Source organism: Tenrec ecaudatus, chromosome 17, assembly GCF_050624435.1.
Source record: "Tenrec ecaudatus isolate mTenEca1 chromosome 17, mTenEca1.hap1, whole genome shotgun sequence".
Lineage (NCBI taxonomy): Eukaryota > Metazoa > Chordata > Mammalia > Afrosoricida > Tenrecidae > Tenrec > Tenrec ecaudatus.
Window position 1 is genome coordinate 30117305 of NC_134546.1, and position 16194 is coordinate 30133498.

At 45.8% G+C, this 16194-nt stretch overlaps 1 long non-coding RNA gene and 1 other non-coding gene across 2 annotated transcripts; one reads left to right on the top strand and one right to left on the bottom strand.

Moving 5' to 3' along the window:
- Positions 1–1550: 1550 nt before the first annotated feature.
- Positions 1551–13297, bottom strand: LOC142430177 (uncharacterized). Its single transcript, XR_012780628.1, has 3 exons — positions 13228–13297; positions 7335–7417; positions 1551–2021 (listed from the first exon to the last, which is right to left on the bottom strand). It is a non-coding gene; the product is annotated as an uncharacterized LOC142430177 (long non-coding RNA).
- LOC142431157 (U6 spliceosomal RNA) lies at positions 9020–9123 on the top strand. Its single transcript, XR_012780715.1, has one exon. It is a non-coding gene; the product is annotated as a U6 spliceosomal RNA (small nuclear RNA).
- Positions 13298–16194: the final 2897 nt, after the last annotated feature.

Genomic DNA, 16194 nt, shown 5'->3' on the forward strand with positions numbered 1-16194 from the left:
TACCTGCAGTCCAGGTATTTGACACCTCTGGCTGGGGAGGCGTGGCTGAAGGTATTGAGGGATCTTATTGGCTGCGTTTAAACACTCTTGGATGATGTCATGGTTGTAGGTGGAGGCTAGGTTTCACCTGTGCGTGCTCAGTTTGGGTCTTCTCAGGAGTGTCCAAGGGCTGCCTGATTTCTTGCCAACCCCTGTTTGTGGCCCTGCCAGGCGACTTCCGCTAGCACAGGCATTTGAGAGCGACAACCACGTTGTCCCTAATCTAACGACCTGAAACTAGGAACATGCTCTCACAGGAGCACTGAGGTGAGGCAGGGCATAGAAGGCGGGACAAACCTGCGCTGTGCAGGGAAGGTGAAGGTTGGCATCGGGGCAGTTCCTTCATCCCTGGCCTCCTCCCATATCGAATGTCTTCCAACAGGGCCTCTTTGGAATCCTTAGCTGGAATCTTTCGTATCTAAAGAGACTTTCTAAAGAAATTTAGAATTAATTAACACTCTGAAAGTTGCCTTCGTGGTTGCTTTCCCAATCCTCCCCAGGTGATGTCTTCTTTCCCGTGATGGAAAATGAGGAGGAATTTTGGGTGCTGTAGCAATTTAAAGGGGAAAACGTTAAGCCTTAGTGGGGAGCCCAGCGCCTAATTGCTTTTCTGTTCAATAATTCATACAGATGTTGCAATTCCCACCATATGTCCACGTAATAGCCCACTTCCTCCCTGAGTTTACCATTTCTTCCCCCGGCAAATGTTGCCTTTTTCATCTAGGATGGTGGATGGTTCTAAGGCAAGTGTTATGGGTCCCATTGTAGGCCTGTCTATTGCTTTGGTTGAAAGCTGAGCCAAAGTTTAGTTCCAGGCTTGAAGGGCGCCTGGGGGTCATTGTCTCCAGAGTTCCACCAGTCCCTCGCGGAGAGTAAGCCTGGCCTTTTCCTGTAATGTTTGACTTTTGTTTCACTGATTTTTTTTTCTCCCCCTCTATCCAGGACTTTCTAACACAATCCTTTCCAGAGCAGTGGGCAGGGGTAGCCAGGCATCCTCTGCTTCCCGGCTGGTCGGAGGGTTGTGGAGGCTGATGTTCATGTGGACCCAGGACTCCCCTGGGATCATTGTTTCCCTCAGCTCCACATTTCCTCACTCTTCTCTCCTCGGATGGGGAGAGAAAAAATAGTCTCACCTTAGATGGCCCATCATAGGTGGGGCAGACCCAGCCCTCCTGCCCACAGTAGGATGTGGAACACTGTCTGTGGATTATGTTAGGGCCAGTTGACCGTGGGGTTTCCTGCGGCCCTAGTCCTGGACCACCCCACTCCACCCCACCCCCCATTAACAGCTCATGAAAAGAGATGCCTTTGTGGGTCATTCCACTCCCCCTTGAGCCAAATATGCCAGCAAGAGAGTCGGAGTGGAAGGAAGAGATTTTGAATCACGCGGCAGCCAGAATGCTTCTTGAGGGTAGCACTGCTGAAACGACAAGGAATCATTGCATCAGGAGCAAATGCCCCTCGCGTTCTTTTTCTCCTGTGGCAGCTTAGAGGTTAAGGTTGAAGTTAAGTTATGTACTCTTGACTAAAGGGGACGTGGGGAAAGAGAGAGAAGAGAGCCCAAAGTCTTTCACAAAGTGAGTCAGTTTTACCAGGCACTCTGTTGAAACCAGTAGAATAAACAACTTCTAAACTGGGCACATTCCTCCCTGGGAACCTAAAAGGTAAGTCACCCAGCATTGAAATTCCTCCTGAGGCTGCAGAGCTGTGGGATGTTCCTGGCTGTTCTCCAGGAGATGCATTGGCCACAGGAGATTTGCAGGCTCGGTCAGGGCAGGTTGGGCAGGTTTGGCAGACAGGGCAGGTTTGGCAGACAGGTAGAGCTACCCCCAGCCATCATCTCAGTCAGGCAAGTCCAGACTGGAGGGACACTTTTAGGAGGGTCAGGCTGCTGGTAAATGAAGCTAAGACAGGAAGACAACTCTTCTCGGGAGACTCATCAGCTCTAAATCACCAAGAAGAATTCCAGGGTGGAGACTCAGCTGCAAAGAAACAGAATCATACTGAGAGCAGGTTAAAAGGAAATTGTCAAGTACATGTGAAAAAAAACACATTAAATTGGCAAATATTCTGTAATATAGCTACTTACCATCGTTTTAAAAAAAAAAGTCCCAATGAGAAGTGCAGTGTCTGCATCTGAAATGGTTTTTTTTGTAATAAGTCATTTTATTGGGGGCCCCCACAACATTCATCCATCCATGGTGTCAAGCACATTTGTACATTGTTGCCATCGTAATTTTCATTCCACTTGAGCCCTTGGTAGCAGCTCCTCATTTTTCCCCTCCTTCCCCCACCCTCCTTCCCTCATGGACCCTTGATAATTTATAAATTATTATCATTTTTTCATGTCTTGCACTGACCAATGTCTCCCTTTACCCACTTTTCTGTTGTCCATCTCCCTGGGAGAGGGTTATAGGTAGATCACTGTGATTGGTTCCCCCTTTCTCTCCCACCTTCCTCTTCCCTTCCTAGTATGGCTACTCTCAATATTGGTCCCAAGGGGTCTATCTGTCCTGGATTCCCTGTGTTTCTAGCTCTTCTCTGTACCCTTGTACATGCTCTGGTCTAGTCGGATTTGTAAGGTAGAATTAGGGTCATGAAAGTGGTGGGAGGGAGACATTAAAGAACTAGAGGTAAGCTGTATGTTTCATTGGTGCTATACTGCACCCTGAATCTGAAATGTTTCTATCGCACCTCTTGCTCACATGGGTGGGTGTGTTCTCTCCAGGATAATACCTGGAGACTTCTAGAATTAGGCCTCCATCAACTACCCACTCTGCTTCTATTTAAGGCCAATTCTTTCTGACCTAGCTCTTAAGTTTGACATCCAATTTTAACTGGACTGAATCTTCAATATAGACCACTTTAGTTCTTAGTGCAAAAACATTGGCCTGTTTCCACTCTGATTTTAGGAGGAGGTTTTTATTTCTGTCTAGCTAGAATTACTTGTAGAATGTCCCGTCTTAGCTGGCTCCACTACCAGTGCCCACATAAATCTTCCCAGGGTAGGGTTTTGGGTGGAGCCCGGTCTCTCTCAGCCACCCCTCCCTTCTCTTGGCTATAGCCTCTCCATTTCTCCAGTTAACCTTGAAGCTTCCTCCTTTTGGATTCTTTGAGCAAGTGCTAGGTATGCTGGTGATTGTTGGGTGTTGTCTAGAACTGATTCCAGCTCATGGAGAGTCCATCGGTCTGAGCAGAACTGCCCCTTAGGCTGCTAACTGCAAGGTCAGCAGTTTGAAAGCAGCCCCTCCTTGGGAGAAAGATGACACTTTCTACTCCCATAAAGAGTTAGTCCCAGAAGCCCCCAGGGGCAGTGCTACTTGACAGCAGTGACGTTGGTTTGGGAATTTGTGAGAGAACATCTCTAGGCCTTCCTCCCAGAGAGCTGCGGCTGGAACTGTTGAGTTTTCCATTAGCGGCTGGATGCTTAATTATTTGCACCACCATTTATGTGCCAAGTACCCTGTTAGATACTGGCGGTATCATTTTACCCAGTAAGCAAGGTAAGCAGGCTTACTTAATAATCTGTAGCCAACAGTGTCACGTCCTTTGGATCACATCAAAGAAGCAGTAGACATTCATGTTCAAGTGGTCGCTACACATTAGGAAATAAACCTGTGCTGACCTTGTTTATTAGCTAATCGACCTCGGGCACTAGAAATACTGAAGGACTAAGACCAGAGAGGGGATGTAGCCCATGAGAAGGTCTTTTTATTTTCTTCAGGGGATGGGGGCTGATCAGAAAGTGGGCCATTGGCCGTCTAAGAGAGTTCTAACTGAAAGCTCTCAAATGGTTTACCTCAGTGGTTCTCGAACTGCCTAATGCCACGACCCTTTAATACAGTTCCTCATTTGTTGTGGTGACCCCCCCAACCATACAATTACTTTCGTTGCTACTTCATAACTGTTATTTTGCTACTGTTATGAAACATCATGTAAATATATCTGATAGGCAGGATGTATTTTCATTGTTACCAATGGAACATAATTAAAGCATAGTGATTCATCACAAAACAATGAGTAATTATATATTGTAAAATATTTTTGTGTTTTCCGATGGTCTTAGGTGACCCCTGTGAAAGGGTCGTTTGACCCCCAAAAGGGGTCGCAACCCCCAGGTTGAGAACCACTGGTTGACCTCTTCAGATTTTCCAAGCCTCAGTTCCCACTTCACTGTGGTTACCCTTTCAGTGTTGCCCCAGCGACCAGATACTTGTCCCCACACCGACACACGCCTTGGAGGCCCAAAGAGAAGCTCTGAAAGAGAGGAACCGCCAGGCTCAAAGGCCATCCCACCGGTAATGTGGCAGCGCCCCACGCTCTGTGGATTTGCTCATCTCTCTAAAGACCGCAACTGTGTTTGTCTTGTCATGCTCTGCCCTGGCCTGTAGGAGGGGATTAGGAATAACAACTGCACTCAAACCAGCCTGAGGGTCTTGACCCACATTCGAAGGTTTCCAAACTAGGGCAGCCGAAGCTGTGCTGCAGCTGTGTCTTCCAGGCCGGTGCAGGCAGCTGAGCTCATCTTGCACAGGGCTCACCATGGCTTCTCACAGTTGTCTTGTGTTGCCAGTGTCTGAACTTGGGCGGGGAGTGGGCAGGGGGGATTACTGCAATACAACTCCCTGTCCTCCCACAGGGAAAGCAGAAGCACACAATGTGTGAAAGAGTCACTGAGTCAGAGGGCGAGTAAATAAAGAAGGGTTGCCATTGCCTTCCTCTAGAGTTGGTGCAGACCTTCAGATCCAAGTGTGAGGCACCCAGTCCGGCCAGTCGCAGAGACCAAGAGTGGCCATGCGGCAGGAGCCTCACATTGCTCTCCCTCGCCCTTCATGGTGATCAAGTTTGCCACGGGGAAGAGTTAGACGCACAGATCTTCCAAAGAAGATCCAGGCTCTGGTTGCAACTCTCACTTCTGCTGCTACGAGCAGTGGAGTCCTGGACAAGCTGCTTCATTTCTCCGTTTCCTTGTCGGCAACCTGAAGTTACTAATACTATGTACTTCATGGAACCGATGTGACAGCACTTTTATCACTGGGCTTCAGGGTCCAGAGGTTCAAACTCATAAGCAGCTCCGTCTGTGGGAGAGAGATGAGAATGTCTGTTCCCGTGGTGATTTCCCATCCCAGAAACCCTATGGAGCAGGTCTCTCTGTCCTGCAGGGTCTCCATGAGCTGGACTGGCCAGGTTGGCAGTGGGTTATAAAGTGTGTAGTATGGTGTGTGGCACGTAATAGAGACTCAGTAAGTCACTCCCTGGTGTGCTGTTGGTCTGATCGTGAGGAGCCATAACCCAATGACATGCCATTATCTATGGTTCTGGAAGACTGGAAAAGCAATGGTTTGGCTTGTAGCAAGCCCCATACATCTTTCTTCTCTATTTAGCTCATAAACATGGTCACCCCAGTGTGTCAGAGTAGAACTCTATTCCTTGAGGTTTTCGGTGACTGATTTGTTTTTTTTTCAGAAGTCGACCACTAGGTCTTTCTTCTAAGTCCCCTCCAGGTGGGCTCTAACCTTCAAACTTTGGGTTCGATGCTAAGTAACTAACTGGCACTCTCCAGGAAGTCCTGTTTTGCATGGACATCATGCTTGCTTGGCAGCTTATTGCTCCCACCAAAGTGTGAAGTTCATTGAGTACAAGAAATTAGTGGCAAAGAGGTTGTGTGAGGCCTGGTAGGGATTCAGCAAGGGCTATGTAAGCGAGAGAAATGACTGAAACCCAAATGAAGGTTGAGCATGATAGTGGGACAAGAGGAAAGTAAAAGGAAATAGAGGAAAGAACTAGGAGGTAAAGGGCATTTATAAAGGTCTAAATACAGGCATGTACATATGTAAATATATTTATATAGGATGATGGGGAAATAGATCTACATGCATATATTTATAGGTTTAGTATTAAGGTAGCACATGGACATTGAACCTCCACTCAAGTAGTTACTCAGTGCAAGAACATTTTGTTCAATTAAATTGGCATTCCATGATGCACCCCTTCCCAACACAATTGCTGAAGACAAATGTGTGCATAAGCAAATGTGGTGAAGAAAGGCTGATGGGCCCAGCTATCAAAACATATAGCATCTGGGATCTTAAACACTTGCAGGTAAACAATCAGTCATCTAACTCAGAAGCAGCAAAGCCCACGTGGAAAAAGCACACCAGCCTGTGTGACCATAAGGTGTCGAAGGGATCAGGTATCAGGCATCAAAGAACAAAAAATCATATCATTGTGAATGAGGAGGGGAGTGCAGAGTGGAGATCCAAAGCCCATCTGTAGGCAACTGGACATCTCCTTACAGAAGGGTTGCAGGGAGGAGACTAGCCAGTCAGGGTCCAGTGTAGCAATGATGAAACACAACTTTCCTCCAGTTCTTAAATGCTTCCTCCCTCCACTATCATGATCCAATTCTACCTTACAAATCTGGCTAGACCAGAGGATGTGCACTGGTACAGATAGGAACAGGAAACACAGGGAATCCAGGACAGATGATCCCTTCAGGACCATTGGTGAGAGTGGCGACTGGGAGGGTGGAGGGAAGGTGGGGTAGAAAGAGGGAAATGATTACATCTACATACAACCTCCTATCTGGGGAATGGATAACAGAAAAGTGGGTGAAGGCAGATGTCAGACAGTATAGGATATGACAAAATAATAATTTATAAATTATCAAGGGTTTATGAGGGGGGAGGGAGGGGGAAGGGAGGGGTAAAATGAGGAGCTTATATCAAGGGCTCAAGTTGAAAGCAAATGTTTTGAGAATGATGATGGCAACAAATGTGCTCAACACAATGGATGGATGGATGGACTGTGCTAAGAGTTGTATGATCCCCAATAAAATTATTTTTTAAAAGAATTAAGACCCAGTGGTCAGCAGAGTCTTCCCATGTAGCAGATAGTCAATAAATATTTGTGTAAGCATGCATGGATGGATATATTTTGCAACTGAATTTGTCTGCTTACAGGTATCAACATCCAGGAAATATGTAGTCCAAGACTGGGAAGATGTGAGTTTAATATTAACTAACATTATTCCTTCTCTACCACCTGAGTCTTTTGAAGCATTAAATCCAAAGTCTTTAGATATCACAGCTTGGCATGACTGGGTTAGGTTGCATATGAGAATTTTGCAAAGTAAAAAGGATACATCACACCAATTTGCATCCCAATTTCTGTTCCTCTCAAAAGGTTTTCAGTCCACAAAGTCTCCCGGCAATAATCAAGTGCAAGGCAAAGAAATCAAGAACCTCCGCTGCAGAGAGATTAAATGAATCTCTGGAATGTAGTAAAAGACATACCCACGGCTATATCCTTCCCCTGGATGTAGTTCTGGCTCTCTGCCACAGGCTCAGGGAACACATCCTCACACCACCGCCTTCTCCTGGATAATGAGAAAAGATACATTAAAATCCTATTAAATGTGCTGCTCGGTGCTTTGGATTCACAGTTATACTGTAGGACTGAACATGCCCTTTTGTACTATGGTGTGTAGCAAGCATCTCTCCTGATAACCAAGAAACCCTGTTTCCAAAGCACAGAATCCCTCGATCAAACACATTTGCAAGACCATCTAACCCAGGAACTGATCTTGTCCCCTTTCACCAACATTCCAGAAAAGGTTTACTATGCTTCTCCTTTCACATCTCTTAGGCATCATGGAGTGATCCTGAGAGCCTGGCGGAAAGGCAGGTGGTGGATGAAGATGAGGGATGGTGTAGGAAAAGAAAATCTGGCCCAAAAAAGGCAACAAAGGGTCCAACCTGGCTTATAATCCAGAGAGAGAGAGAGAGAGAGAGAGAGAGAGAGAGAGAGAGAGAGAGAGAGAGAGAGAGAGAGAGAGAGAGAGAGACAGAGAGACAGAGACCGACCGGAGTGGAGCTGTGTTTGTATTTGTCTCAAACGAGCAATACGTCTAGAAAAGGCTTCTCTGTCCCATCTGTAAATCGACTGCCTGGGACAGAAACTTGGACGCAGTGATGGCGCTTCCTCCTGGCCAGAAAGTCCCCGGTAGGTTGGAGACACGGTTTTGCCTGTCCCCTGAGTACTATTAGGTGATTGTCCTTCCCTATTCACAAGTCTTTTCCTTAGCAAGCACTTAGTTTTTGATTATTTTATCCCACTACTCAAAAATGCCCCATCCTTGAATTTGTTCTCAGTAGGCACTCAATGCCCATGTTTCACAAATCAGTGCCTCCTGAGAGCCAAGTGTTTTGCATTGGCAACAGCCTCCAACCCAGCCTTGCGAGGGAATGCTGGGCTATGAGGGAATCTATCTTCCCTTCCCAGGGAAGGGCTGGGTCTCCCTATGTCCTAAGTCTTAGGACAATTGCTACGCGTTTCAAGAGTGTTTTTATTCTTAAATGATTTTTCAATATAATACAGCGGGTTTCTTTGCAGGAGTGGGCAGAGGCACGTTGCCCTCGGTTTGTTCACCTTGTTCCCAGTTTGCACAGGCACCTGAAGGAACCGCTGGTCTCAGCAGACAGGAGTTTTGCTGTCTCATGGAAGAGATGTTTTAGAAGCGCCTTTACTCTGATCTGAACTAACCTGGGGAGGTGCTTTAGAGTTGGTCTGATTCACAGGGACCCTGAGTAGAACCGAACAAAACACCACCGGGCCCGGCACCATCTTCACAAGCATTCTTACGTGGCCACCACTGTGCCCGCCATTTGTGTTGAAGATATTCCTCTTTTCCATTGCCCCACGACTTTACCAAACATGGGGTCCTTCCTCCAGGGACTAGTCCTGACAACATGTCCAAAGTACATGAGAGGAAGTCTCGCCTTTGTTCCTCCTAAGGACCATTCTGGCTGTACTTCCTGCAAGACAGATGTGTTTGTTCTTTTAGCAGTATTTTCAATATTCTTCGCCAGCACCACGATTCCTCTTCAATGTCAAACTTTCACACGCATACGAGACAATTGAAAACACCGTGGCTTGGGTCAGGTACACACTAGTCCCCAAAGTAACCTCCTTGTGCTTGCTCCAGCAACATGGATAGATGTTAAAATTGAAACTACATGAGACGATTAGCACAGCCACTGCCACCAGGATGACATGAAAATTCGTGAAGCGTTCCATATTAAAAAAAAGAAGAATGAAAGTTACATCGTTGCTTTTCAACACGTCTCAGTATGTGGCATGCCTTCTGCCTTCATTTTGAATTGGTTAAAGGGCCAGGCCCTGTTTTCTTTCTCCCCTGCTGCCCTCCCTCTGTCCAGGCGTCTGCAGAGAGAAGTCCGTCTCGGCCAGCAGTTTATCTCGGTAGAAGCAAGCTTGGCACATGCTTCCTTGTTCTCACTGGGAAAAGTGGCGCCAGGCAAACACAATCTGTTTCTATCGATTATCGTTCTTAGCTCAGCAACAGAAACCCAAACTAGGTAACTCCAATAGACCAGAGATTTAATTGAATTTGAGGTCATTCACTGATGCTCAGGGAGACATGGAGAAACAACCCACTTGGCTGGACTGCTGTAACAGCTCCTGAGTCACACTACAGAATTGGTCCCATGGAAACACCATGGCCACCGTTCCTGGCTTTAGACACCACCATTCACCCCATCAACATCACTGATGAGGCACTGGGTGCTGCCACCACAACCTCTGCCCCAGCGCCTAAGAAGGTGGGCATGACCACTGCCACACTCACCCCACTCCTTCCCATCATCAACTGGACTCTGGTGTGCACACCTGGCCAAGCTCGGCTCATGCACAAGCTTCTGGCAGCAAAGGAGACTAAGGAATCAAGGATGGACCTACTCTGATGGAAAGTGGCTCTCTCTAAGTTGAATTAGGGTACCTTTCAAATGCTGAATGATTAATAAAGGATGGCAATTGTCCACTTCTCAGGTTTTCTGTCAAAATACTCTTTTTTAGAAAAAAAATTATTGGGGGCTCATACAACTCTTACCACAATTCATACATCCATCCATTGTATCAAGCACATTTGTACATTCGTTGCCCTCATCATTCTCAAAACATTTTCTTTCGACTTGAGCCCTTGGTATCAGCTCCTCATTTTTCCCTCCTCCCCCGCCCACCCTCCTTCACAAACCCTTGATAATTTATACATTTTTTTTCATGTCTTACACTGTCCAATGTCTCCCTTCACCCACTTTTCTGTGTCCGGTCCCCAGGGAAGGAATTATATGTAGATAATTGTTATCGGTTTTCCCTTTCTCCCCCAACATTTCCCTTGCCCTCCTGGTATCGCTACTCTCATTATTGGTCCCAAGGGGGTTATCTGTCCTGGATTCCCTGTTTCCAACTCTTATCTGTACCAGTGTACATGCTCTGGTCTAGCTGGATTTGTAAGGTAGAATTGGGGTCAAAGTAGGGGGAAGGAAGCATTCAAGAACAAGAGGAAAGTTGTATGTTTCATCATTGCTACACTGCACCCTAACTGGCTTGTCTCCTTCCCCTTCTGTCAAGGGATGTTCAGTTGCCTACAAATGGGCTTTGTATCTCCACTCCATGATCCTCTTCATTCACATTGATATGATTTTTTGTTCTGTGTCTTTGGTGCTCACTACCTGATCCTATCGATACCAGATGATCACACCGGCTGATGTGCTTCTTCCTTGTGGGTTTTGTTGCTTCTCAGCTAAATGGCTGCTTCTTTATCTTCAAGCCTTTAAGACCCCAGACACTATATCTTTTGATAGCCGGGCACCATCAGCTTTCTTCACCACATTTGCTTAAAATGCTTTTTGTAGCACTTGGGCCCAGCATCTAAGCTCAAAGTTGGCCATTCGAGCCCACCCAACAGTCCCATGGGAGAACTATCTGGGAAACTGCCCGCATGAAGATTACAACCAAGAAAGCCTGACAGGCTGTCCTACTATGTCCCATGGTATCACTATAGTCAAAATCAACTTGGTAGCACCTAACAACAATTCCACATTAATAGTGGGATTCTATAGTGATGTCTTACAGACTCCATTTAAAAATGGACTCAGAGAGGTTGACAAGCTTGACCCAAGTCACGTAGCTAAACAAACATTAGGTTAGGTATTAAATGCACAGCCTGCACGCTCTCCACTACAAGGCCCAGCTTCTCAGACTGTCTGCATTTCTATGCCCTATTCTCTGTGTTCTCAGGTATGTTTACTTTTTGGTCTCATCTGCTAAGTCATAAATTCCTTCCGGGATTAGATACTTGTTTGACTTAAGTTGCGATTTCATTCTTGTCCCTGTTCTTTTCCCATTAAATAAAATTGGGAGTTACCCCAGAGGTCTGCAACAGACACTGATGTTTGCTCCCTTCCCCCCACCCCACCCCCGCCTCCACCATCCGCCTCGTCTCCCTGGCCAATAAAAAGCCAGTTTCCAGTCTCCCTTGCAGATTCTGACTCCCGGGGAACCCTTGTATGTCAGTAGAAATGTGCTCCATTGAGTTTTCTTGTTTAACAACAAAAAAATTTTCTGTGTTAAATTTTGTGCAAAAAGTGCTGGATAACTATGAGTCTTAGAGCATTTTTTTTTTTTTAAGAATTGAGTCAGCAGCCTGCGTGACGTAGTAGGTTACATGTTGGGCTGAACCACACGGTCAGCAGTTGAAACCACCAGACGCCCTGTAAGAGAAAGACAAGGCTTCCTAGTTCCATAAAGGGTTACAGTATTGTGGACACACAGGAGCAAGTCTACCTGGTCCTATAGGGTTGCTTTGATCAGAATGGACTTCATGACAGTGGGTTTTTATACTTTGACATAATCCCCTTGTGGTGCAGTAGATAAAAGCATCTGGCTATTAACCAAACTATTGGAGGTTCAAACCTGCCAACCATTCTGTGGGAGGAAAATGTGGCAGTCTGCTTCTGTACAGAATACAGTCTTGGAAATCCTAGGGAACATTCTTCTCTGTCTTGTACGGTGACAATCAGTTGGAATCCACTCAGTGGCACTAGATTTTACATCGCTTTGCTTACTGAAAGGACTAGGCACTTTTAATATTATGAAAATCTTTCATTCAAATTTCACTTGTAAATTTTTATAGTGAGTTCAATCTTCTGCTGGACTATGTCCCATAAATTCATCCTTATAATATATAATTCATTGTGGGGAAGCAGAGATTTCTACTTCAAGTTTTGTCCAATCTTTTTGGGAATTCTGCAATGACTTGTCAATATTCAAATGTTCTAATGTTTCATTCGTTAACTTATAGACTCCAGAAGGCTTATATACAAACAAATTGACCTATTCAAATTTTGTCTCAAAGAGTATTGGATTTCTTTCATTCTTTGCCTGGATGTGTTAGGTGTTTTCTTTTTTTCCTCTTTTCTTCTTTTACATTTTATTAGGGACTCAAACAACTCCTACCACAATCCACACATATACATACATCAATTGTATAAAGCACATCCATACATTCCCTGCCCCAATCATTCTCAAGGCATTTGCTCTCCACTTAAGCCCCTTGCATCAGGTCCTCTTTCCCCCCCCCTCCCCATTCCCCCCGGTGTTTTCTTTTTTTTTCCTTTAAATTTTACTCATTTTGTTGTTGTTGAGAATACACATAGCAAAGTACACACAGACTCAACAGTTCCAACACAGACAATTTAGTCTCACTGATGACATCTTCCTTGCTGTGTACATGTCCTCGCCCTCCTTTTCCGGGTTGTTCCTTCGCCACCACAAAAGCGCATCGTCCTCTCTCCTCTTTCGAGTGACTGTTGTCAGTTGGTCCTTTGCTGCTGGTATTTACAGAAGGACAATGCTCCAGACAGACCGATCTGTACTACTTAAGGTAAACCATTGTTTTTAAGGGAATTTGGGGTGGGGGGTTGTTCTTGGTTTGAGGTTTAAAGATGATCTCAGGGCATTGGTGCTAGGGGTTCCTGCACCCTCCATGACGTCAAGGAAATTAGGCACGCGGCATGTTTCCTCTCTTTCCTACACTCTCTTGTCATGTCACCCCTCCTAAGCTGTCTCCTTCCCTTCTTTGCCTAGAATGCAGTCTCGCCAGCCTCGGAACCATGTCCTTCCCTGTGCCAGGCCCTCTGTCTGCCCATCATCTTCCAGAGCTCTGCAGTGTCTTTGCTCCCTGACTTTTCCCTCATTCTTTCACCTTTGCCAAGAAATGTACAAAGATGCCCATTAAAAAACAACAACGACAACATTGTACAGACAAACTCATCTGAACAGTGACAGTACCCCAGGAAACCACCCCCGACCCTGTGTACGTAATCCTACCGTTCTCCACAATCCTTGTTCCTCCCTGCTTCCTCCTGCCCCCGCCTTGATGTAGACGTGAAATTCTGCTTCTTTGGATGTGAAACCCAGTTTTCCTAGTCCCCCCCCCTTTTATAAGAGTGGGACCACGTGGTACAGTTGTTCATCTTAAGACACAGCACATGATGTTGCTACCCACATATTCTCTCCCTTCTTCATTTCCAGAGAAAAATGCCTTCAGCTCCTGCTCGCGTCACTCCACAAAATCACTTTTTCAAAGGTCACCAGGGCCTTTCTAATGGGCACATTCCAAGACCTTTTTTATGATTTCTGGAAACTTCTGTCCCATGTCATCCTCTGATTTTTATGACCCATCCTGGCCCCTCCTCTCCCCCTCTCACTCATCTCTGGCTGTTCCACCGTTGGTTCCTATTTCCTTTCCAAGCTCCTGTCTCTGTACTTGCTTCCAGAGGATCATCCACTGCGGGTGTCAGTATTTACACCCATCATTTCCAAATCTCTCTCCAAAGTCTGTGTGACCTTGGGCAAATGACCTCATCCAGCCTCAGTTTCAAAACTTATAAGCCACAAGCTTGGCACCTCCATCAAGATATTCAAATGCAAATATGTGTGTGTGTGTGTGTATTCAAATGCCACATCACCATCATCACGCCTCACACTGGCCTCACCTGTTGCAAAACTCCTCTTCCTCTGACTTGTGTATTTCTCATCATGGTACGTGCATCCCTTGTGCTCGTGAGGGGCTGCCGAGTCAGCGCCAACTCAGAGGAACCGATGTGCAGCAGCAGGAGGAAGCACTGCCCGGCCTGCACCCCACTCACAACGGTGCCGACACCTGAGCCCATTGTTGGAGCCATGGCGTCCATCATATTGTGGATCTTCCTCTCTTTTTGGCTGCCTCTCTACTTTACCAAGTAGGATGTTCTTATTCAGGGACTGGTATCTCTGACAACATGTCCAAGGTAGGTAAGACGACGTCTCACCATCCTTGCCTCATAGGAGCACCCTCTGGCTGTGTACTCCCTCCAAGATGGATCAGTTTGTCCTTTTGACCATCCGTGGCACCACAATTCAAATGCATCCATTCTTCTTTGGTCTTCCTGCCTCAATACCCAACTTTCAAATGCATTTGAAGTGATTGATAATACATAGCTTGGGTCAGGCACACCTTAGAGCTCAAAGTAACCTTGCTTTTTCACGCTTCAAAGAGGTCTTGTGCAGCAGACTTATCCAGTGCAAGGAGTCCTGTGCTCTCTTGGCTGCTGCTTCCATGAACATTGATTGTAGATCCGAGCAAGATGAAATCCTTGACAACTTCAATCTTTTCTCCATTTATTATAATGTTACCCATTGGTCCAGTTGTGAGGATTTGGGTCTTTTGAATGAATGGTAATCCATGCTGAAGGCTGAAATCCTTCATCTTTATCAGTAAGTGTTTCAAGTTCTCCTCAAGTTTCAGCACCAGGTTGTATCCTTGACATGTCTCAGGTTGTTAATAAATCATCCTCCAATCCCGATCATGCATTCTTCTTGATACAACCCAGCTTCTCAAATGATTTGCTCCACACACAGATGGAATAAGTATGGTGAGAGGATACAACCTTGATGCACACCTTTTCAAAATGCACATCCGTGAGTTTAGGCTAAATTAGTCTGCTATAACAAAGAAGCCCCAAGCCTCCGTTTGTTTATAACAGCAAAGGCTTATTTCCTTATCTTGTTTGATTTCCACCTTCTTGTCATCCCAGACGTCAGGCTGGATCAGAGGCCTGGTCAGCTTGTGCTAGAGGGAAGAGAGAGAAAATGGTGCCTCATTCTGTGGATCATAAAACTGGATGTAAAAGAGGAAGGCTATACAACCTTTCAAAAGGAAAAGGCCCACCGCAAATATTTTTAAACATTGATAAAATCTACCAATGTTAGCCTTCTAAACATTAGCCTTTACACACATCCTGATAATTAGCTCTCCCTTGATTCCCACAACTCATGCTTTCCAGAGAATCTTACTTATTTCCTCAAACACCTATTGAATTCCGCATCAATCATGGCACATTTTAGGCATAGTGTACAACAGTAAATCTAGTACAACATACATCGTGGTCATATTTTTTCCCAGCTGGTTCCCTGACTCCAGTCTCTCTCATATTAGCACTTAGTATTTAGCTGTTATCCCACTACGCCAAAATGTTCCATCGCTTTCCTCATTTCCTTGGCAGAAAAACACACATTCCTGAGTCTTTTTATCAAAAACCCCTTCATAGTCCCCACCCTAACCCATGTTCCCAGATTTCTCTCTTAGGAAGTCTGCACTGCAGGCTGTCGACAGGCCCCACCTCGGCCACATCAAACACCTTCCCACTTGTGCCACTGCCTCTCCCTGGAATTTTTCCCACCCTGTCAAAATTCTACTTGTCCTATAAAGTTTGCATGGAATCTCTGAGGTTGTTTTAGTTCTTAAAGACAAATAGAGTGTCTTGTACACTTTTGTATTCCTCATAGCACGCGACGCATGGTAAACAAGAAGACCAAACCCGCTGCCATCAAATCAACTCCAGCCTTTAGCAATCCTATTTGCAGCTTCTGAGCGCAGAGTACACAGCCCAAGGTCAAGTGGAGTGCGTCGTCTGTGCCAGAGGGTGGGAAGGTCAGCTACCAGAGACAGCGAAACAGGGGGAGCCGGCCTGAGACTCATTTCTCTGAGTCTCACAAGTTCTTCTGCTTTCAACAGGGCACAGCTGACCACCTTTCCATCTCCATTAGTGGAAAATACTTTGCTTTTTCTGGCAGGTTGGACTTCCCCAGGGCCTGGCTTTTACAGGTTTTGCCCATTAAATCTTAATGGCAACTCTCTTCCACAGGAATTGTTACTCTGATTCACTCATGATGGGGCTGACATTTGCCCACGGTCACAAAGCTAATCATGGGGAGAGGCAAACCTCAGTGCTACCGAAGAATTAAAACCGAGGG